The sequence below is a fragment of the Harpia harpyja genome, chromosome 6, assembly GCF_026419915.1.
Source record: "Harpia harpyja isolate bHarHar1 chromosome 6, bHarHar1 primary haplotype, whole genome shotgun sequence".
Lineage (NCBI taxonomy): Eukaryota > Metazoa > Chordata > Aves > Accipitriformes > Accipitridae > Harpia > Harpia harpyja.
In genome coordinates, this window is record NC_068945.1 from 65678880 (window position 1) to 65703231 (window position 24352).

Sequence of the window (24352 nt, forward strand, 5' to 3'; positions counted from 1 at the left end):
CCAGGGAACAATAAACCTCTCAGGAACTCTTACAGAGAATTCCCTCTTTCTTCAGCGCTTCTGTGGGACCAGCAGTTGGATCCGTCACTTCTATTCAGCCTTAACACTGTGCTTAATCATATGCCTTCCTCCAGCCAACCCCCCATCCCGAGCAGCTTCACACCAGTCTGGGGCAAAATGTTATTCACCCATCTCTCACCAGTTTGCCAGCTCAAATGCCAGTGCAAACAGCCCCTAGCCCTCCTCAGCTGGAACAAGCCCAGTCACTTTTAACTTTTTTCCACAAGAGGCTTTTTAGCTCAGCTGGTCTTGAGATCTGCAAGTTAGAGAATGCTTACGGGAGCTCATCCCACTGATCCCACTAAGGCAATAGCTTCCAGTGGGGTCAATGACAGCAAGAGCCTCTTCCACTAGCAAAGCAGCAACTAGATGAACATATGTAGGCAAGCCCTTTAGTCTGTGGATGAGTTTTTCTGAGCTGGAAATTGGGTAAGAATTGTCTCTGGAACTAGTCCAACAAGTGGTAAACGACTTGAGCAAAAGACAACCTGCCACGTCCCTATAAGAATCACCACAGAGTTGCTCCTGTAACCCCCAAGTCTGTACTCACACGCTGAGCACTGAGCTGAGCTCATCCTTGCAACAACCTCCTGTGAACATTTGCATCAGAGACAAACAGTACAAGTTCATCCCTGTCTGTGTTTGACAACACTTTCTTCAGCTGCGCTCTGCCAGGGGTGAGCCTGGGCCCCAGGAGCTGTAATCCTTCCTTCTCAGGTCCAGTCCCACTCTGAAAGCGGTGCGAGAACAAAACAGGGTCCGTGAGATGCATGGGGAAGGGCCGCACCTTCACAGCTAATGGCAAGACACTGTTTTTGGGTAGCAGAGACTGAGGCTACGAAGAGTGGTAGGAGCTTTCTGCTTCTGGCCCATCCTGGAGGACAGTCATTCACTAGCTCTGCCAGTGGCTTGGAAAGGAACATATGAAGGAGCAAGGTCTGTTCCCCAGGTAGCCACCCTCTTCCCTGTTGCAAAAAGGGGGACAGGACATTAGGGAAACAAAGATAATTGAATAGTTGGCTATGAATAAAACATTTTTAAGAACTCCTTGCTTATAGAGCCCTTGGAGTGGAATCAAACCTATAGCAAATTGTTTACTGATAAGATCTGCCTTTGACCAGACCTGTAAGAAGGAGTTAAGTTCTTTGCTGTTGTAACTTCACTGACTTTACACCAGTGCATAAATTTAGCAAGTCGCCTCGATAACTAAGTCATCTAGGAGAAAGCTGAGGATGCAATAAGGACTCTTGCTTATTATTAAATCACGACAATAGCAAAATCTGTGGATGTTCAACACCCACCATACAGGGTGCTGCACCTAGACAGGATATGCTGTAGGCTGATGATGAGTCCTGCCAGTGACCTTCCTGTTGGCCAGAACAGTTCAGGCTTAAGCTTCAAAATTAGCTTTATTTTCCAATAAGAATAAGGGACTGGGGCAACTCCACCCAAAAGAAAACAATTCTGCCCTCCTGCAAATTAGGCAGCTGGACCCCTCAGGGGAACAGTTCCTTCATATGCCAAGTAGCTCCTGTCTGAGCCCTCCTTCACCTTCCTGAGCTGGAAACCTTTTAAATCTGTGATTTGGGAACCAGCCCATCTCCCCCCTCCTCCCTCAGCCCCTACCTTCCCCCAGGGCTCATTCCCATTACTTTTACCTACTTATCCTAGCACATAGGGTCAACTGTCTTCATGGGTCCTGAAAGAGCCCCAACCCTCTGCTGCAGTGAGATTATAATTAACTTCACAAAAGATAGACGGGAAACAGAGACAAGAAGGGCATTACCCCAGGTCCCCAGCACAGCCAGGAATGCAGCTCCTGGGTCCCAGCCCTGTGTACCCTCCACCTTGCTGCTGGCTTGTTCCCCCGCACCTCCTTTACCCTCATCTTGGGCTGCACTCCTGGGCATGCCATGTTTCACATCTCTATATTTTTAAGCTTATAATAAAGAGATGGCAGCATAAACCAAAAAGTTTATGGTCAAGTCATTCTGGCTCTTCAGTTAAGCTTTCCAATACTCTGCCATGTAAGAACACTGGAGCATGCAGGAAGATTTTTGCTCCACACAGTTCTAAAAGTTGTCAAAACATCTCTATAGCCTGACTATAAGAATAAGAGATTGCAACTAACAACCTTGCCTGTCATCTCCTTACCAGACTCAGTTCAACCCAACCAGTGTTTAGGGACTTTTTGGTTCTTCTGGAATGAGACCACGGTTGCTATTCAGGGCTGTAGCCCATGACTCTGAACAGATGGATGTTCAAAACTGACCAGGACCTCAATAAACATGATAAGAATCCCTAAACACAAAACACAGTCGAGCATGTGCTCTCCTTCTTAATGGATTTGCCTTTCCCTCAGATTTTGGGTTGGAAAACTTCATCCAAAAAGATTCATAAAGGGCTGGAGGTGCTTGACATACACTTAAAAGCTCCAGGCCAGATCTTCCAGCTGATATAAATCACTGTCAGCTCCAGCAGCTTCGGTGGCTCAGGCCCTGCCTCAGAATACCGTGAGAGTTAGTGAGAATAAATCAGTGAATTTATCAGTATGTCCCCTTCTCCTTAAACCCAAACACACTTGAACTGATGGATTGGTCCTTTCACATCCCTGCATTATTGTGTCTCAATTGCATACATTTGTGCTCTCTCCACTGGATAATAGATGCAAATAATGAACAACTGTAGGAATGCAAATATAGGTGGCACACTTGTGTGTAGTCATCTATGCATACACACATATGCTATCTGCAGCCAGCAGCTCAGCCCTGTGGGTCTGTTGACCCTGCACTCCAGCTGAGGATTTGATTTATTCCTGGGGAACAAAAAAAAAATCCTCCTTTTATTTATGTTCGTATTAATAATGATGAAAAGGTTCCAGTGCACCATTTCTAATACAATTAAGTATATTCAAGATCACAAAATAATATTACAATAACCAGACAATATATACATAAAGAACTCACTTTAATCCAACAAGTACAGAGCTAAGGCTGGAATTAATGCATTATCTGTGCCCATTGTGGCTAAGTATTAAAAGTTATACCCTGCAAAAGGAGGAGAGAGCAACAGCTGAGCATCTGTCTTACATTACACCTCCCCAGGTCCTCCAGGATGTGACACCAACAGCACCATGTTCAGCCTTTTTGCGGTGATGCTTCATTTAAGGCAGGCAGCCGTTGTCTTTACATCAATGGGTCCAGCTCTTCATCTCCAAGAGTTTCAAAGGTTCGTGGCTGTCAGGAGTCTCGCTTCTCCGTACTTCTCATTTCTCACCTGGGCTCTGGTTCTCACCTGCGTGTGTTTGGACTTCTACTTCTACTGCCGTGTGACATCTGGTGATGGTACCTTGGCATGTGGGGTCAGTGAGGGTAGAAAGAGATGAGCCTTGCTTAGCTCTGTCATTCACAAGGCCAATTTTCTTTCCACTAGTGAATGGAGACACAACTGCAAATCCCCAAAAAGGGGACTAACTGAGATCAATGTTAATGCTGGGTCATAAAAACACCCACCCTATGAGCATGCTAATGTGACCTCACCTGGAGGTCTGTGCACCTCATGCTATAGGGTAGAGTGGACCTTCCCCAAGGGAGAGCAAGGAGAGGTGGTGGAAGAGTCACAGGGCACATCTGAGGTGCAGGTCATTAGGTCTGGCCTAGTTACCTGGCTTGGAAAAGGTACAGACTCATAAGAAAGATGAAAGAGCCAGGCCAAAACTCAGCTGGGACACACTCATGTGCATCTGCTTCACTGAACTCCAGAGTCAGGCCGGACATTTCAACAAGACCTATAGTGCATGGGAAGACACTTGCCCATGAGAAACATGAGCAGAAAAGAGGGAATGGTTGTCATAGGAAAAAGATTCTGTTTAATTGCAGGACCAAATGAGAAAGAAGGAATCCAGCTGCAAAGGAAATGCAGAGCCCATGATCTAGAGGAAAGGAGCCATGAATGCCTGGCAGAACTCTGACCGGCTCTGTATAAAAATATAAGTTTTCTTTGTGCTGCCTAAAGTAATGAGTGGTTTTTTCCCCAGGGCCTGCTGAAAAGCCTTCTCATCCATTTGCTTCCAGAGCCATGTGTTTCTGGGTTCACCATAAGCCAAGGTATCTCTGATAATAAAACACAGAGGAAGGTCCCAGTTTTGTGAAGGGTTGAGAGTTGATGAGCTTGGATGTGTGTCAAGATTTCAGAAAAAGACACTGTTTTTCTCTCCATGCACCAAAAAAAGCACGTCTAGGCCCCAAAGCCTGGTATTGGGCAGATGTTTTCTAGACATGTAGTAGAGCCTGATTGGGATCATTTATACATGATCTGGCTCTGCCCTACTTCATCATAAAAGTTGGACAGCAGCTCGTCTTTGGCCTATCTCTCCCATATAGAGCCTCCCCAAAGAAGGTGCTCCTCAGTTCTCTGGGATTTATTTTTAAAGTTGCAAAATCACCAAAAAATCTTGGTGCCAAATTGCATTCCTTGCAAAACTCGTTGAGCAGACTAGTTCCTAAGTTTGACTTCATGTTTATGATTTCAGTGATGACACTCCATATTCATCCATTCATAACTGAGAGTAGAATTGGGCCCTGGACTTAAAACTGGAGCATGCAGCAATCAGCGGGAGGCACAGCAATTGCAAATACATCCGAGCAAATTTTTAAAATGCAAATCAGCATTCCCATAAGCCACCGCCAAGGTCTTTGGGGTAGATACGCATTTAGGTGATTTAAAAACCGATCATTATTTACCCAGTAAGCTGTGGCAACTCCTTCAGCAGCTGCCATGCTCGACTGACTTAATACATATTTAGAGTACACAGAGTAAGAGTGGGCAATGCAAAGTAGAGCTGAAACATCTCAGTATTAGATACCTCGGGGGGGTGTTTCTCCATATGCCAAATTAGACAATATTGTGGATTAGTCACTTGCCAAATTCCTTTTCTTTTTTTTTCCTCCTTCTTCTCTTTTTTTTCTAATTTTTTAATCCAGGCTGTTTGAATTAAATAAGAGCCAAAAAATATAAGCATCTTCATCCAGGAGAGACATCTTTGCATCAACAATTACGTATATTTCTTTCTAAAGCAATGCATTGCTCCATTGTCATGTTGGAGGGGGCAGGAGGAAATCCAGCCCCACACTTGACACTTCAGTGTGTCAAATTTTAGGCCAAAGCAAATCTTTTCTCTCAAACTCTAGCCCTTCCAGGGGCAAAAGCCCCTTCCAGTCCCAAAATTAAGCTTCAGCAGAAGTGCTGGCAGTGACAGCCACTGCAATATCACGCCTGATGCTTAGCAAGAAGGCTCCGAACCTTGCTTCCTTTTGATTGCTCCTTATGTAGGACGAATCCAGATTAAAGGCTAATTTCTTTCTGACTTTGCTGGGTTTGGAGCCTGTCTCTTACTCTGGCTTTGTTGTGCAGTGAGGTAGAGTGTAATTTTCTGACTCTTCCCAACTCCTTAGTTTGAGACAATAATCCACTCTGTCTCCTCTTAATTAAAGTAAATAACTCAGGCTCACAATAGCAGTTCAGAAAAGGGCCTTAAGTCTCCTCATTCCCTCAGTGCAAGGAGCTAATTGATTTTCAAATGATAATGGTGTTTACATTAGAAAGCCCACATCCCTCCCTTCCCCTTCCTTTTCTCTTCTTAAACCTTCTTCATCTCATGAATATCAAATGGCCAGGATCCCTTCATTGTGGCTGCCAGCTCCTAATGTACCTGGTGTCACTCCAAAACTGCTTAACAAGCTAATGGAGTGATTTCTGATTTACATGCCCTCCTCTTGTGCCCTGTTTGTTATCCACACACGGAAGACCTGCAGGAATGTCCCTTTTTTTGCCTTCTTCACCCCATTGTCCGGGGATACAGAGGCCGAAGTTACAGGCCTGGAGGCAGGACTGGTTTTCAGTTGGGTGGAATTTTAAGGGTGAATGGGCAAGGTCACTTAAACCAGAAGATGGAAATATATGAAAATGGGAAAGAGCTGCCGACGTAGCAGAAAGAGAGAAACAAAGTCAAACCTGCAACTGCGCGATCTGAAGTGCAAATGAGGATGCCCAAAAAGACTGAACGGGATATGAAAAGTGTTGGTTTCACAGTAATTTAGAAAAACGTTCAGCTACAACTTCATAAATCCAGAATGTAAATATAAGCTGCCTATCTAATGTGTCTGTGTAAAGAGATGTGAAAAAAAAGTACATTAAACAACTCTAACTCAGATCTCCAAGTCAAGCGTCCAACACTTTGGAAGTTCCAGGATTAAAGCTGCTATTCTGCACACATCTACTCTGCAAAAGAAATGCAAATACATGCTCACTTATTTCTCTTCCTAGAAGGCCTTAATCTGTGCGGAGGCTGGACAGAGCTCCCATAGTCGAAAGTTCTTCTGGATTTTACTTTCTTCCCTATGTGATGCATGACCCTCAAGATAAATTTTTTTGCATGTTAGCACAGTTTTGCCCCAAGACAGAATGATTCATTTCCACATGGGCTTTTCCTCAATGCCCATCACTTTAACGCCTGAAGGTGCTGCAAATATTTATGCCTTTTTCTCTGTAACACCTCTGTGTGGGGGGAGAGTTTTCTTGGCCTCATTTCTTCAGAGATTGAAGTACAGAAGGGTTAAGGTGAAAAGTGGTTGCTGATTTGGGGTGCCCACTCTGTGGTGAGGAGAAAGTTGCTTTCCAGCATCCCTTCTAAGGACAAAAACTGAGCTCAGGAAGAGGCTCAGTATCTCCAGGTTCCCTCCAAGATGGGAAACTTGCAACAGCCGGCCACTTGTACCAAACCAACACAAAATGGTTTGGCTGGAAACCTTTGTCAGAAGCAGAGCCAGAATCCACTTCTGCAGGGCAAGAGCCCCTGATACCCACAAGGGCTGCAAATGAAACCCTCCTGTGGGGAGGGAAGTGTATCTGTTGGGACTCTACCAGAATGCATTTATCCCAGGGAGCTGAACCACAGGGGCAGAGGGAACTTTATTTCCCAGCTAGGGGAATCAAATTTTCCATTTCATGGGATTTCTTTTTTATCACTCTGACCTTTTTTCTACCTGGAATACAAACTCTTTCAGGTTTTTTTCATCCCACGGATTAAATTAAAAAATTTGCTAACTTTGAAATATTTTAAATCTGGTATCAACCCCATATCTTTCCAAAGGTTATGTAAAAAGTACATTTCATTTTGAAAATAAATGGCAAAATTTAAAGAAAACAGTATTTTATTCTGCACATGATAGAATGGGACATTCTGCCATTGCTTAAGTGCTTTTCTTTGAGCACAGCTTTTCAAAACATGAATTCCAATTAAACATTTTTTTTGTTAAAAATGTTAACTACAACTTCTAAATCATCTGTATTTCCAGGCTGCAGTGGTAGGCCCACTCCTAACTTAGCCATATTATTTTAAGACAGGGCAGGGTGTATGCGTGCATGTGTTATTACATATACATATAGATGTCAGTTAAACAAGTAAAACACTTTATGCGTATATATTTTTAAATATAGACACATATACATACATGTTCTCCTTACTGTAACTTAATGGCAAATGTTGTTATTTAGGCATTAGATTATAGGCTCAGTGTTTTCTAAGACTAACTGGCTCTTTAAGTGGCTTGGGATGAAATAAGACATCCCCTGGAGCGTCTCAGTTAAGACCAGTTGTTACTAGTCATTGAACAGCCTGGCTGTGAGAGACACAATCACACACATCCCTCTCCCTCCCTCTTTCCTTCCCAAGCTCTTTTTCTGTTTATTACTTTCCCTGTTGTAATAAAGACTCATCATAGTTATAAGCTCCACCTCATAGTTCTCCTTGATCAGGACGTAGGAACACAGGTTCTGCTCCTGTCTTTGACACAGCCCGCGTGACCTTAGGCAACTCACTTAATACCTCCAGGTCCCAGTGCTCCACCTGTGAAATAGGGAGAATAAGTTCCTTTTTCCCATTCTTAATTCCATCCATTAAAAATGCAAAATCTTCAAAGCCGAAACTGTGCGTTAATACATGTTTCCCCAACCTAGCATGATAAGGTTCGGATCTTAATTGGACCCTGCAGGTTACGCCACAGTACTAATAATGACACTAATTATTTAGTGTGAGTGATCACTGCTTTTTAATAGGCACTAGTGATTTTTACAAAGTGGGAGCTACAATGACAGGATCATCCTGGGCCAGTGTTTCTTGCTGGTGCAGAGAAATTGAGCCCAGCGTATGAACTTCAAGATACTGAGGTGTCTGACCTCTAGAAAATAAAAAGAAAATAATTTTCCAGCACATAGGAAGTGTGAAAAAGAGACAAAGATTAGTCTGGGGTGTAGAGAATGAAAAGAGAGCTTTGGTTGCTATTTTATCTGGTGAGAAAAGAGAAGGGGGAGCACAGGAGCTTCCCCCTAGCAACACTTCTTAGCAATGTGAGGGACACTGAAGTGACAAGCCACCACTGCCCTTGTTTGGGCCTTGTTTCTTTCTGGTATTGCCTGTTCTGTCAAGAATCCAACCTGAACTGGAGCCTCTTCCTTTCTCATCCCATCTGTGACACTGTTTTAGTCTCTGGTCTCAGGCAAATCACTTAACCTTCCCCTGCCTTGTAAAACCGAGATGATAATATGCACTTCATTGATCCTGCACTGATTAATGCATTAAAGCATAATATACCTTCTACCACATAACATGGTGTTACCATCTATACACAGACTTTATAAATATTTATAAGTACATGTGTATATATATTATATTTTCTAAATCTAGTTTCCTTCTCTCTCAAAAAACACCAGTAAAATCTAAGGGGATTTATAATGTGACTTTAACACCAAATTTGCAGTTGTCCCTTGCAGAAACGTTGATCCTATCTCTAGCAGACAGCCATGTCTCCCAGCCACTACCTCTGTCACTCCCACCGCTACAGTTCCAGCTGTCAGAGGACAAGATTTCATCAAAGGGAATCTAAAGAATCTGGGGTTCATTTATATAAAGGATTTGCTTATAACTGATACACTAAGGGATACAGAAGTCATTTATAGCTTTTCCTTGTGGTTCATTCCTATGCACTTTTAAGCGTTGAGAGATGAGAGCATTGCTCAACATTCTCCTACACCAAAGCTGCTCTTTTTAATGCCATAGAATAAGGTAAAGCAAGGGGCCACTTCCTCAGATAAGGCACATTTGCCTAGCTCTTTCGAAGTCGCAGCAAAGTCATAGAAGATCATCCTGTCTGAAGGCAGCATAACTCCACCAAATAGCCTCAGGTGCAGAGCAGGCACTTTCCAAGACACTGGGAAGGCAAAGAATCACCCATGGCTTCATTACCTGGGTCTAAACTAGGAAAGCAGGACATGTCCGCTGGATATACCCAAAGCATAAACTTTTTATTTAAAAACAAACAAAAAAAGGGGGGAAATTTCAACAGATAGGAACACTGGGGGCTATTAAGCCTGGTTGTACAAATGTAGTCTTCTGAAGATATCTACATCAGTGATTGCTGGAGGCACAGACACGTTTGGTTTTTTTTTTCTATGACTAATTTATTCTTCTCTTTAACAATTGACCCATGATTGCTGTTGGAAACAGGACATTGGACCAGCAGGGCCCTCTGGCTTGACCTAGTACGGCCATTGTCACACACTTTGTGTTTAAAACCACATTAGCTAATAGGATTTTCTTATGATACAACTAAAACTAATGTGAAAATATTGTAAGTCCTTTTAGAATGTATTGACTGGGATCTAACATCCTCGAACCTAAGTCATTTACCCCAGAAAGGATTCATCTTACTTTTATTGAGACCCTTAAGATGTAGATATTCACATAGCTGAGAGAGCCACCTCCAGCTCCATCAACAACCCCGAAGAGAAATAGGCATTTTTAAGAGGCAATTTCTCTGCAGATGTCTAGGTCAGCATGATGCTTTAGAAAGGGTCGGCAGCTCAGACACGGCCATCACAGGGGGACCAGGCAAACCCTGCCCCAAGTGTCACCGCTGCCCTTTGAAGAGCTACACCCACAAATGGGCTGCCAGAGGCCTGTGTTGGACCGCCGTCCTCCCTACATTCCTCCCTCCATCCATGCCCAGAACAAGGGCACATCTGTGGACCAAGATGTTGAACCTGTTTAGACTTTCCTCCTTCAGACAGCCTCGGTGCTCAGGTGGGGAATGCATCTGAGTGCCTACCTGCACACAAATAACATTGGCTGTAGGCAAATCTGGACACAGTTTGGGGCTTGCACCAGACTTTCACCCATCAGTGGAAAGCTGGGATAATTTCTCCCCTTGAATCTCATTAAAAGCGATGTGTGTCTGTGCTAAGAATCACCTGAGCTATTTCAACATCTGCTCTAGGGTGAAGATGCCACCGTGGGTTGTTAGAGGTGTCAGACACTGCTGACCCAGACCTAGCTGGGTAGAGAGGGAAGCAAGGAGAAAAGCCAGCTGACCCTCTGCCCAAGCAGGGAGCCAAGAGAAAGAGCATGAGAGATGTATTTACTTACGTACTTACTGATGTAGTGGAGACCGGCGCTGCTGAAAGCTGGACGTCACCCATTACAAACAGACCCACCAGACAAAACCCTTCTCCCAGCCACCCCAGAAATGGGGAGGGGAGGCTGGATGAAGGGAGCGCAGCAAATGGGGGAGGGAGAGGGAAAGGCAGAGAGTCTGCCAAGGAAGGACGAAGAGGACGGAAAAGCCACAGAAACTTTGGGGGAAGGGGGGGGCGAGCGGGATAACAGCGAGAAGCAAACATTGGCCTCGGCAATTTTAAGAGACAGAGGAACTCAGAAGTAATTTTCATAAACTTTTAAATATAGCTTTAAATATTAGTAAAGCTTAAGCCAGTGCACACAAAGGCAAGTTCCCTTTGAAAGAGTTCCAGAAAACCATGAAATGCTGTTGATAAGGCTGTGCCAATTTGTAAAGCCTGCCACAATCTCTGGCTCACGTTTTCTCTCTCTCTCTCTCTCCAGTTCTCTCTCTTTCTCTCCCCCCCTCTATTTTTCTCATTCTTCCTCTCCTTCCAAAAACTCACAGTGCTTTGTGAGTCAGAGGAGCTGCAATGACAACAACAACAACAACAATCTTTATTTCTGAAGCCAGAGCATCTTCTCGGCAAGGAGGAGAATGCGTGTAGTGTCCGTGTTTGACTGATTCAGTAAAAATAATGTCAAAGTGGCATTTGCAGAGGCAGATAAAAGATTCTGATGGAAAGTGCCCAGTGGGGATAATGTAAGTAAACTCAACCCAGAGTTTCTTAGCTTTTATTAGCAAATTGTGTTCAGCCTTAATTATAGGTTTGCCAGGGCCTGACACTTGTCAGTGTATTTACATGGAAAGATTGAAACGTTGATAAGGGTCTTTTTGAACTGAAGGAAAAATAAGTTCAGCACGGAGGGGGATGGGAGAGGTCCCTCAGAAGGGGTTTTTGACAGGTTCTCTGTGTCATTAGTTTAAGTTCTCAAGATTTTTCTTTTTCCGTGTGTGGCATTACTTAGAGGATGTAGCTGGGAAGAAGGTTTCAGTGTGCTTGGTGCTGTACTTAGAAAAAAATTATTTACTAAAGGAGAATATAACTCAATAGGCAATCAAAAGGCTGGAGGAACACAGGCTGGAGGTACTCAAGGTCACACAACGGGACCATGTCACATCAGCTGCCTCAGTCCCAGTTTAGAGTTTTTCTGCCAGACCAGTCATCAGCTTACATCCCTCCTCCACAACCTCCTGGGAAATTTTGCTTCTGCTTTTACACCTCCCCTGCTGCCTTTTGGTCCCAGCATCAGGTTGGGTCCTGTTCACTCAGATCACCCAGGTGATAAAACATGAAGAATGAAAAACAGATTAAAAATGTATTAAAATCCAATATAAGAAAGGCATTAACAAGAGGTGATTAAACTGAAGCTTGATCTTTCTGTGATATGAGTTCCCATAATCTCTCTCCTCTGGGTGGGGTGGTGGGGTGTGCCGCAGACTGGGAATTCTTTTGTAAAACTTTGATTTTGTCAGCTCCTGGAAGCCAACCCTGCCCATGGCCCAAGGTCCATTTGAGCAAGTTGGTGGGCTACAAGCATTGCTAGAAAAACCTCTCAAGGTGATCAAAGTGCTTCACTTCAGCACATTCAAAGACCAGGTTTGTGCTTTTGCTGTTGGACCCGACCCTTTGGTGCAAAAAACACTCTCAGAAAAATAGAAGTATTTGTTCAAACAAGAAAGCTGGACACAAAGGGAACATTTTTAATTCTGTGAACCAAAAGCCCAACAAAACCTGATTTTTTTGCTTTGGAAATTTTGTGTGAATTCAATTTCATCCCTTTCTGAGAGGTGACTGTGCCATTAGTTCAACAATTGCAGCATTTCTATGAGATGAACAGCCACTCCGCAGTCAGCTCAAGCATTAATCCTGGAATTAAATTTGGCTGCATGCAGCTACAGCCTGAACAAGTCAGTTCATCTGCAACAGCACCTCAGCACCCAGACCACACATGGTGTGCTGGACCAGACTAAGGGGGATTACAATGCATCCATCCCTCCTCGCAAGAGCAAATCCTCTCCTATTATACCACAGTGACAACAGCTAAGTACAATCTGTCCATACAGATTGTCAAAAATTTCCTATTTTATCCTATTTTTGCTTTTCCAAAGAGATCCTGAACCAGCATTGAGAAGGTGGCTTTGCGGGGTACACCAGCTCCTGCTGGTCCTTATTATGGAGACAAAGCTGGGAGGTGCAAAAAGGTGCTAAGCTGGCCCACCTCTGGGGACAAAAGGACAAGATGCAGGTGAGACCTTGTCAGAAGTTGAGCAAGGAAAGGAGGGTGGAAACAGGTCTTCTTGGGGCGAAGAAGGTGACAGGCAGCTGGGTTAACTTTTACCACACACAGCCCATGGGCTCCACATTCAGAAGAGACATCAGGGTGCTGCACGGCCACCCCTGAACGTGGCCCACCCTCTGAAGCCCTCTGAGAAAGCCCCAGCTCCCAGCACCCGGCGATGTCCCAGCCCCTTCCCCACCGCAGCACCCAACACGTCCTGCAGCCGCACCATCCAGCCTCGACCCATGCCCAGGCAGGCTGGCCCAGCCCCATTTGTCACGTAATGACTATCATTACACGACAAAGACGTCTAGAGGCAGCCACCTCCCCACCCTGCGTCACATGAAATTTCACACAATGGGTCAGGAGAAAGCACGGGAGCCTACCCTTTGCCTAAGGCTCCCAACTGTAATGTATAAGATAATTATAAGGCTCCTTTCACACAATGTGGAAATCTGGTGTGCATCCGTACCCCTCCTCTCCTCTGGGGCAAATGCAGCAGCCTTTTGACAGCCAGCAGCAACACTCCCAGAGGATCACAGGCCCTCCAGAGAGGAACATTTTGTACGTGGTGCAAAGCAATAGTGAGAGCTGTGCACGGCACAGGGGACAACCTGTGCTCAGAACTGCAGAAGAAGTCAAAGATCCTTTTTAATCCCCAGAAAATATGTGCCAGACGCATTGGGCCCGGGTTTCGCTGTCTCCTAAACAGCTACATGGACTTGTCCCAAAGGCAAGGTCAGCTCCATCTTCATAATAAGCTACCACTCCCTTCCATAACATCCTTCTCATATAAAGACCTTTTATATCTTCTGTAACAGCCAACACTCGCAAGGAGCCAGCTCCTCACCTGGTCTCAATGTATGCAGCTCTAACCGTGGGTGGTGTTATGCTGATTTACACCAGTGAAAACGCAACACAGGCTTTGACCACCGTCTTGTCCCTATCACCTCTAGATTTCTGCAGCTTGCAGGATATTAAAGGCCAGTAAGTCTAGACACATTAGACATGTGAGGACATCTTCAGTGCATATTAGGCATGATACCTCCATCAAAGCAGTTGAGCCTGACATGAAATAATGAATAGCTCAGCCTCCTCACAGCTAACTTCAGGCATTTAAATGCCCAAAGCTATCTCCATCCCACTGCCCTATCTGTCTCCTCTGTTGCCTAACCAAGAAGGTGAGGGCCTAAGCCTTGGACTTAGCTGTGCTCATAACGTTATGCAGTGGGCCTTTGTCTTGCAGATGGGCCAAAATGACTCAACTCCTGTGGCTTAGATTTCTCCTCTCTGCTGAAACATTGCCTTTCATCCTCACCTCCTCCCCACAACACACAGCGTCCACAGAAAGTTAGAAAAGAGAAGTTATTACTGAAGAGAAAAGGTGGCCTAATTACTTACTCCAATATGTGAGGTCAAAACATTTAGGAGGGACTTCAGAACAATTTCATAAAAAGCACTGTAAAAGGGTACTGAACATTCAGAGCTCCTTTACCATCTCAGCAACAGCCACATTTCTAAAACGGGACATTTTGTTACGCTTGCTATAGGAAGTACTTAATTAATTCCCATTGTACAGTCAAAGGGACGATAGCCTTCACCTAAGCAATAGCTGTTCTAGGAAAAGGTTTCTCCCTTCCCCCTTCAAACTAGCTTTTTCTATTCGTACTGGAGATTGTATCAGTTAGACCCTATGCTATTTTGGTGTGTGTATTTGGTTTGGACTTCACTCAAATGTTTACCTAAGATCAGGGAGGCAAAAGGAAGACAAGGTTCAATGAACTACAACTAGTTTTCTAAAGAGAATTGCTTGCTGTTCTGTTTTCTTTCTTTTTCAGTTCCTTTTCTTTATTTATTTATTTCTTCTTCCCTCCCTCCCTCCCTCCCTCCCTTCCTTCCTTCCTTTACAAAGTCTATGGAAAACCTCCTTAATGATGCTGTAAATCTTTGGATAATTGGTCCTCTGACTGACATCTAAGGATGCCCAGATGCCCATTTCCTATTGCAAGTTTCTATTCCTGTTGTTCTGTACCCAACAGAGCAAAGATACATAGGAACTTTGGTTGATTCAATATTTTGTGGGCCCACACAGGGACTTCCCAGTGCCATAGTCACAGGTAATGAAGTAAAGATGCAGAGAGTGCAATCACGCAGCCAAGAGGGCACCATGCAGCAGGCACAGCTGAGTCACTCTTCAAAGTCCATTTGTATATAAATATAAATGTCTGAATCTGAAACCAAACCCCTTCCACTACGAACACCTCAAGTCTGAGCCTATGTTAAACCCAGACTTGCTTCACGGCCTAAGTTTAATCAGCAGCACACGTCTGTAGTACAGACATGATGGGCACAAATTGTTCCGTTTCTCCCGTGGCAAAGTCACACAGCTGAGAGCATGCAAATCAAATGATCTGAGGTCTTTTCCAGGAGGGACCCAAGAACACGTGCAGGTGGGATCTGTAGGCATCCCGAAAAGCTTGGCATGCTGCATTGCATAAAGGCATCTTGAGTCCACAAAGCTAGGTAGTGGAGGGCTGGCAACTTCAGTTTGCACTCTGACTTATTTCCTGAGATACAAAATAGACGTAGCCAAAAAGAGCAGTAACAAAGGCCCGGCAGCTATCCAAAAATCCAACACTAACCCTGCTATTTAATCAGAAGCAATAGGAGAGAAATGGGTGATGACTTTCTCCCAACCACTAGCTTTCCTGTTTCTCTTTCTTTCTCAAAGCATCTACAAAGCGGAGAAAAGATTCAAGTGGCCTCATTCCAAGCATTTCTTCTCTGCAGTGTCAAAAAGTAAGATATGCCTGAACCACTGGTGCTTCCACTAGCAGAACATGTTTCCATGAAATACAGGTTCTGAGACCGAAATTCCTTTCTGCAACGCAAAACATGCCGGTCTCATGTTAAGGTATGCGGCAAACTGAAATGCAAAGGAGCATGCCAGGATTAGCACAGAGTTTAAGGTGCAGAGGTCATCAGTGCTTAACAATAACTTTCTCGCAACAGTCAGCAAGGAAAAGTGGGTTGTGAAATAGAAGTAGGAACAAGTCGTAAAAAGTCAGAACTATTTGTATTTCTCCAATGTCTAACACAAGAAGGAAACTCTCAGATGGGAGTGCTCCCATAAAGAATATTCTGTTGTATTATTGATCATATTTATGGTATTGGTACAGCTTTATAGGTGTTTATTTGCTGAAAAAGAAAAGTGTCTGCCTGGAGGCATGTGATGTATGATTAAGTCTCACTCTAGATTTGTAACAAAGGCCACCCACACCCTTCTCAGATCCAGGCAGGTATTCGGTGACCCAGCTCATGCAGTTAAAAATGGCTGGATGCGATTGTAGGTTCCTCACTGTGTGGTCACTGGCTACAGAATTTTGTCCCCAGAGATCATGTTGGCTGCATATGCCATCTAAAGTCTTAGTGATAAACTGAATTACCTGAATCAATTCAGATAATACACCAATACACAATTATTCAGTCATTATTCTTCATTTGTCTATAATCACACTTGATTTCTGAGAATGCATCTCTTATTCAACAGAATTTGGCCCAGTAGTTTATGTTAACAGATTTTAACCCATTGGTAATCATTACCTGCTCAACTGGATTATTTGCCAATTATATTTGGCATCTGGGTCAAGTGTTTTTTTCTGTATTGTCTAAGTACATGATGATGTGAAAATTAAAAAAAAAAGTAATGAGAAAGTCTTGAATGGCAAATGCTCTCACTTGTTTCAGGTGCTTTTGCCTGGCTTGATGAATGAGCAGTCAGAGGTACAGCACCCACTCTTCCTTCTTTTTTTTTCCTTCTGTGCTAACAAAACCCATTGAGATATCCCATATAATCAAGCCCAGGACCAGTTTCTCCCACCTAAGGCACTAAAAGGATCACCTCATTTAGTCAGGTAGCTGCTCTTGAGGTAAGATAGTGATAACCACAGAACAATTCAGATATGAGATAATGTGAATCACCCTCAGCAGGTGACTGTAAAGGAAACATAAAGCGACCATGCACCATGCTGCCAATTCAAGCACCTCTAGTAAGAGTTTGAAGTTTGAAGAAGTTAATTTGGGTCTAGAAGGATAATCCAAACAGACAATTTTTACAAGGGCTGTTCTGCTGTGTGCAGCCAGCTCCAGCAAAGGACTCTGCAGCCTGATACTGGGTTTGTGTAACATATACAGCAGCTGCCCTTTGGAGACAATCGGACTAAAGTCCCACCAGATGAACATTCACCCTGCATGTTACACACAAGTGGACTGAAGTAGAGAAGATGGGGTAATAAATATATAAAGGCTTGATGAGTTCTTAGGTAACTGGGGACAGTAACTGTCTAGCAATTCACAAGCAATTGCACGACCAGTTTTGCTCACCTGGAGGATTTACTGATGTCTTGCTAGTAACCTGGGAAATGAGCTTGGGCCAGAGGGAAATAAAACACAGGCAAGTTCCCATCCTAAATTGCAAAGATTATTAGCTCCATCATGAAGGACAGATTTCAACATGCGCTCGAGCACTCCTCTGAGCTGCCTTTCTAATTCTGAAATCTTTGCTCTGACAACCCATCTTTGCAAATCAGCAAACGTTTTGCCTGGATACTGACTTCAGCCTTTGACCATCAATTCTACAGGTTCAAACCACCAAAGAAAGGGAATTCCCTTATCCCTTCAATGGACAACAGAAATGAATGTCAAACTTTAATCTTTCTGCCATCCTCAGTCTTCAGACTGAAGACGTGGTAAAATTTGGGGACAGAAATATGTCTGTATTCCAGTGGCTTACTGCTTCTGCCAGATGACTATTCTGCATTTGGCTACAGAGCTTACACACACACACACATTGGGAAGCAGAAGATGTGAAGAGAACCAAGAAAGCTGAGAAATGGAAAGATCAATCGTTAATCCCCAGAAAGTACTGTTTGTGGGCAGCATGGCTAAGTTTAGAAATCAAAACCTATTTCTCATAAAATAATCGTCACTAGAACAAAAAAGCCTGCAGCATAAATTATTTCCTTTGGACCCTATAATGCAGAAATGCTATTTTTTAACTCTAATGTATCACTCGTGTTTTCAAACTGTGTCAAAGTCCTTCATATCAACACAGTATTAGATAGAGGTTATTCCTCTCACTGTGGAGCTAGCTGCAGATACAGTATCTACATCAACATCATGGTTTCTACCTAGCAAATTAATTCAGAGCATGTCAGCAGTGTGTAATTTTTTCCTCCTTTCTTCTCTCATATTTTCTTTGTGTTTATTTCTGATTCAGTTATCACTAAAATACACATTTTAATTGTATTGTACAAGATTCAAACTTCCCCAGCTTTGAACATTCATATAAACATTTTTACTCAACTTACCTTCACACCGCCTGGAATCCTTGCCGAATGTTTGACTGCCTCTCTGCATTATACAACATAGAGGATTTTTCCAAATATACACACAGCTTTCGAATGCATATACATCACACAGACATGCTACACACACACATTTATAATATATAGGTATCTATAGATACAATATAGATATAATATATGTAATATAGAGATATATAGATAGATTGTATAGGCATACATACATATTGAATATCCACATAGATCTAAAGAGTAATAAAGAAGTCCAGCTGCAATAGCAGGGGGTCTTCGCCTGTGAGACCTCTAACTGGTATCTGTGCATACCTGGGAATGCAAGTCATCACACAGAGTAATAAAAATCTGCTACAGATATACCTATTCTTTTATTTTTATTTTTCAGATGTGCCTTAGAAACTTTACAAAGAGCCAGGATCAAAGCCTGTCCAAGTCTCATTTATTTCACTGGGCATTGAGTTAAACGCAGAGGTTCTGATATTGGGGGGGGGGGGGGGGAAGACCTTTGTATGTGTTTAATATTAAAGTAATTGTCCCCAAATCAGCAAGATGGCTTATGGGCTTAAGAGACCCTTTATGACAAGGTGGAAGTCAGGTAGGTTGGTGGGTAGATAGCTAGACAGACACACAGCGCTTCCTCCAGCTGCTTTATCGTCTGGTTTGTTACTTATTGATTTTCACTCAAGTAGTATTATACCAGTGCTCAGTACAGCGTGGAAGCGCAAAGTATCAATTCATCTATCTATCTACCTATTCTTTAATCTACTTACTTATTATTTTATGTGTGTGCATATAAATATGTTGCACTGCGACACAATATTGCCAGCATGTAAAATCAATAGCTATATGACAAGCAGATGATAGATTAGCTGAGGGCAGGAGGATTTAAACTTTAAAAGCTAAGAACAGAGGAGCTGGCTTAACCTGGCTTTAGCTGGCCCTGCTCCACCTTCCTCTTCTGACTCCTGAGCTACCTCTCGCCTCCTGGGGCCAGACTTCCCACAGCGTCCCTAGGCTGATGCCTTAAAAGCACTTTCAAATAAATCTGGTGTCAGTCATCCCCGTTTTTTCCCTGCAGCGTTATGCGGCAGCACTTCTCTCGGAGGGAAGGAGAGGATGCGTGTGCAGGACAGGGAGGGGAGGAGGAAAGGGCTGTACAACTTCAAAAGTAACCCAATTCAGAGCACTCAGCCTAAAGCAAAGAAATTAAGGGCTGTGCTTCTCCCAGCTCATTGGTAGAGGAGATGAAATCCATATGGTGGTCTCAGCACACTTCCTAGCGGCCAGGTGCCTGTATGGTAAATAATGCAGACAGTATCCCGCGTAGTCTGTCCCAAACCCACCGGGACCTGAATGTGGCACCCCTGCATGGAGTAGCCCTGAAGGAGAAACCTACAATGCAGACAGCATCCAGACTGGGAAAGCAGAATGACTGCATTTCCCCACTGTTCCTGGTTGAACGGCAAGGGCCAAAGCCTAGCCATGGAGAAATCCTTTTGTTTGTCACTGTCTTTAAGAGGAGATGGGTTTGCATAGGAAGGACGTGGATATGGCACTTCCTACCACACCACAAACTAGTAAATTTAACCCTTGCATGGTGCTCCTTGGTAATCATCACTCACTTACACGTGAGGGGTTAGAGTTTTTCTAAAAAGTCCCAGAAAAAATAAATCGTATGCAAAACCAAAACAAGTCACCAAGGCAAGGGAAAAGAAACTGGACACATGTCATGTCAGCGCAGCTTCAATCTCCTCCTACCTTTCCAGTCAGAAGTCTGGTACCCTCTCATGTCTGGAAGGGTTTACGGGCAGGGATGGACTGCAACCGTGCTACGTGGACACAGGCAGGAGCTGCAGAGCTTACAGCTTACACCCTATTACTTGAGAACAGCTGAGGAGTGACCATCACTCGCTGCAGAGAAGAGGGATCTCCCCTGTTCACAGCATGGCTTGTTCAAGGCTGACCCAGGGCTCTTAGCACGAATGCACCCCATGGCAGAGGCTCTGCAACATGCTTTCACCACCAGATCACATCCATGTCTCACCTTTTGGTTCCACCCTAAATCTCCGTGCAAAATTCTACCTAACCTGAGGAACGCATGCTCAGCTGCCACAACTCCTTTGGCTTTGAGGGAGCTGTCGTGGTCATTATGATCTGATGACCTACCTCCAAGGTATCGTCACTGTCTTCTAGTGCTAGCAAACACATGATTATTCCACATTATTGAAGGTGCTCCTTAAAATCCACTCCTATGAAGACCTCCCTAGACAGTCTTCTCTGCAGGAGGCAAGGCTTCACATTGACTGAAGCAGCCTTGGAAGCAGGCCCACGATCAATCTCACTGAGCTAGAAATGGAACCCTCTGTTACTCGTTTTCTTGATTTTTATCTGCAGAGGCAACACACAGCTTCTCCCCAGGAACCCCAAGGAGAAAGAGTTCCTCATGGTAGGAGAGGGGCTGGAAGGAGAACCCGGGGGTTAGCCTTGCCGTTCCTGTAGCTGCAGGGGCTGGCTGTCTTTCTCAGGGGTCGTAACATTCATGCATTCTTGCCCTTCCTTTGCCAGCCTGATTTTGCATAGGCAAAGTAGTTTGCAAGCCCATGGCCGTTTTGCCAGGAGTGGCAACTTGCTATCCTAAGCAACCCCTGACATTTTCTTGTTAGAGCTGGCCTTAACTTCCTATTGCACACAGGTAGGACACATGGCACTGTGACTGGCTGATGCTCTGACTGCTGCACGCTTAGTGCATTGTTTCTGCAACCACAGATAAATAAGATATCCTAATAGTAAGATTAACATTTGTGATACAGCTCCCTCACTGCCCTTTCTGGTGATGCGTTGCCAGCTGACTACATATTGCCGCTCCTGTCACTGAAAGGTAATGTTAGCTCAAGCAATGAGTCAGATTCACAGGAAGTTTCACAGCCTGTCATATACATTTTTTTCTTTGCTTTGGAGCTGAACGGTGTTTAATAGCACTACCTTTCTCCCACCCACACGAGTGAAAAAGGCTAACTCATTCTTCCTCTCTTCTACCCGTTCTACTAGATTTACACATCCTCTCTGCTTTGGCTTGGGTCCACAGCGTCTGACATCCTCTACTCCTGCTACAACCCTTCCTGCCAGAAAAGTGGGGACAAGGAGAAAAGGTGGTTTGTTGGACCGAATGCTGTCTATCAGTTCAGCTTCTAACTCATGAGGAAAATTTCAGTGGAAGTTAAACTCCTCTAGCACATGCTCTCTTTTAATTTCAGTGTTGAGAAGCTCTGAAATGATATTTGCAGCAATTCAAATTCACATGCAACAGCTGCCAGATTAATGCTGAGCCTTTTTTCGTGGACTAGCTTTGCTTGTCCTGATGACACCATATGGAAACATGCTGCAAAAACATACCATAGAACCACACCGTAGTTCACCTAGCAAATTCAGATGATCAAACACTAATTTATTACCTGTATCAATCCACTGCAATGCACAGGGTGGGCAGGAAGCTGTGCAGTCTGGAAAGAAACGCCTGGGTCATGAGAGATCCCAGCCTCCAAAGTGCCTCTTAGCCCTTCTTCTTGGTGTGTGCTCTTGCCCAGCGGTAGTAGGGCTAGTGACCAGCTCATCTGTGCCAAGAGCTCAGACTTATCCAGATTGCCATGTTGCCACTGCCCCCGCAGACAAATGCACCCACTGCACCTTTACATTTGCCCTGATCATGGGTCAAACTACCTCCAGGTACAGAACAAAAGATCAAGGAGGCAGCTCCACTTTGCAACAGCTGAAAACAAAAAATCCCCAGCCACTATTCAGCCAGCTGAGAAGGGGGAATACATCATTTTCTTTCTCCAGGAGAGCTCCTCCTGCCCCTACAGATCTCCTTACTATTCACCACTGGGCCAAAGCTGTTCCCAGCAGCAGAGACACGTTATCCAACAGCCCCCACAGCCAGCTGTACATTTCCCTCATAATAAGCTAGGTAATAACTGAAGGTCTGGCCTTGTGTGGCAAAGGATGCTGACCTCAGAAAATTCTTTGCAAACCAACCTGTACAATGGCAGTGATGTATTGCTGGAAGTGCAGTTTTGTGTTCAAGAGGAAGTCGCATCTAGTAAAAGCTCTGACACCTGATTTGCCTGCAAACAATGCAGCTCCTTCTGCAAGAAATATCCCCGTGCCTGGGCTGGGAGAGGAGAAAGACAGTGAGAGAGCTGCGACACGGTGAGCAAGCTGAGGAAACCAGCAAGGAAACCGAGAGCTGGAGCGTGAAAGAGTTTGAACAAAGAACAAGGACTGGGCAAAATGCCTTCAGATTCGTCAAAACCAGGCAGCCCCACAGGACTCCTCACAGGCTCAGATTCAATTTGGGAAATCATCATTTCAATGTGTTTTAATTTTTTGTTGTTGTTGTGTTTCATTTTCAGATGGGGTTTTCCTTTCAAACTGGACTCAGATACTTGTTTGTGATTGTTATTAAATTTAGCATTCAGGTATTTAGTACAAATACACTGAAAAGTTTCCTCGTGCTCAAACTGCATGTTTGTGGGCTGAACAGCCATGCACTTTTTCTTTTCACTTCCTTTTATCTCACTGACAAAAAGCACTGAAAGTTTTTGTTTCAGATAACTGAAGGTGATTCTTAAAACAATTCGGCTTATCCACCCCTCCTACCCAAAATCTTTTTTTCATACTTTTTTGGTGAGATTTTCTGGAGGCCTCAGAAGCCATACCCTTTGCTCTGAGTCTCTGTACCATCTACTTCTAGGAAAGCTGCCTGTAAACTACTACTAGACAAGATCACAATCAGATGTTTCCTTCTCTGGTGTTTCTTCTTTGCATTTCTTACAGTACCAGTAATGCTGCTTCCTTTGGGGTCTGCATACTGAAGAAGCAGCACAGCTACGAGAAACCGTGATTTCAGAAAAGGAAGCAAAAACTGTTTCCAGTCTGTAAAGCCAGAGCTGAGCAGGATAATAAAAAGTGGACACAACAGACTATAAAGAAATAGTCAGTGCTACTCTGATTAGACCACTCATGCAATTATTTCTGTATCTTTTGGGGGATGTTAATAGGAATAAATTGTGATGTTAATAGGAATAAAGGGTTTGACGATGGACACAAATAATTGTGAATTATCCAGAAATCTTTCTTCCTTGTTCATTAAGTAGAAATTTGCTTATGCCATCAATTTCTATAATCTTCCTGAATTTATTCCCTGCCCACCTAACTGTATGTCCTCCTTGTTTCAGACAGTGATGTGAAGTGATTTATAAGAAGTTATCGTCCCTTATCTCATAGTTACCATTTTTCCACTGGGGAAACATTAACTGAGATCTGGTGGCTTAAAATACTCCCATTTCTTTCCCCTTTAAATCACCTAAGAGTGTTCACTAGCCTGTTACCATTTGCACCTCAGCTGAGGCCTCTTAACTTCTGGCATTAGCTGGGAAGGTTTGCAGTACTTAAACACCACTTGGTTAAAGACTGTTTTATCTAATAATTATTTCTCGATGGCATTTATTTTTCTTTTTCATCCTTCTAGGATCTTCGTCTTTGTGAAGAATATGGCTTTTGGTCTCCAGGAGGAATAGGGCTGGGACAAGAAGGCCAACATCCATCCCATCGCATTGATATCATGTGACAATACACTGTAGAGAATGCATTTTCTTTGATCTATTTTACAATTTCTGCCTTTTATTCTTTTGCTGAAAGTCCCCTTGTTTTACTGTTGTGATAGAGGATGGTAGTCAAGCTCATTTTGGTATTCCAGTGCCCATCCGGCATGCTTGCGTCTGGTCTTTGACAGATGGATGAGGATGCGTGAGTGGATAACGTCCAGGACTATGCAACCAGAGAGCTCATGGCATAAAGGAGGAGAGACACACAGGAGAAAGTAGATTTCCATGTCAGACCGCCGCTGGAGAGGAGGTGACCATCCCAACCTGTGGCCAAAGACAGCCAGATGCAGCTGGCTGGTGGAACAAGCCTTTGGGTCAAGGATGGAGGAAGATCACAGCTGTGTGCCAGAACACTGTGAGCTCTGGCTTTGACTGGGAGAAGATATGAGGCTGGACATTTATGTGGTTATGAGCCTCACAGGACTTCCTTTGTGAAATTGCATCTAAGAACACAAGTT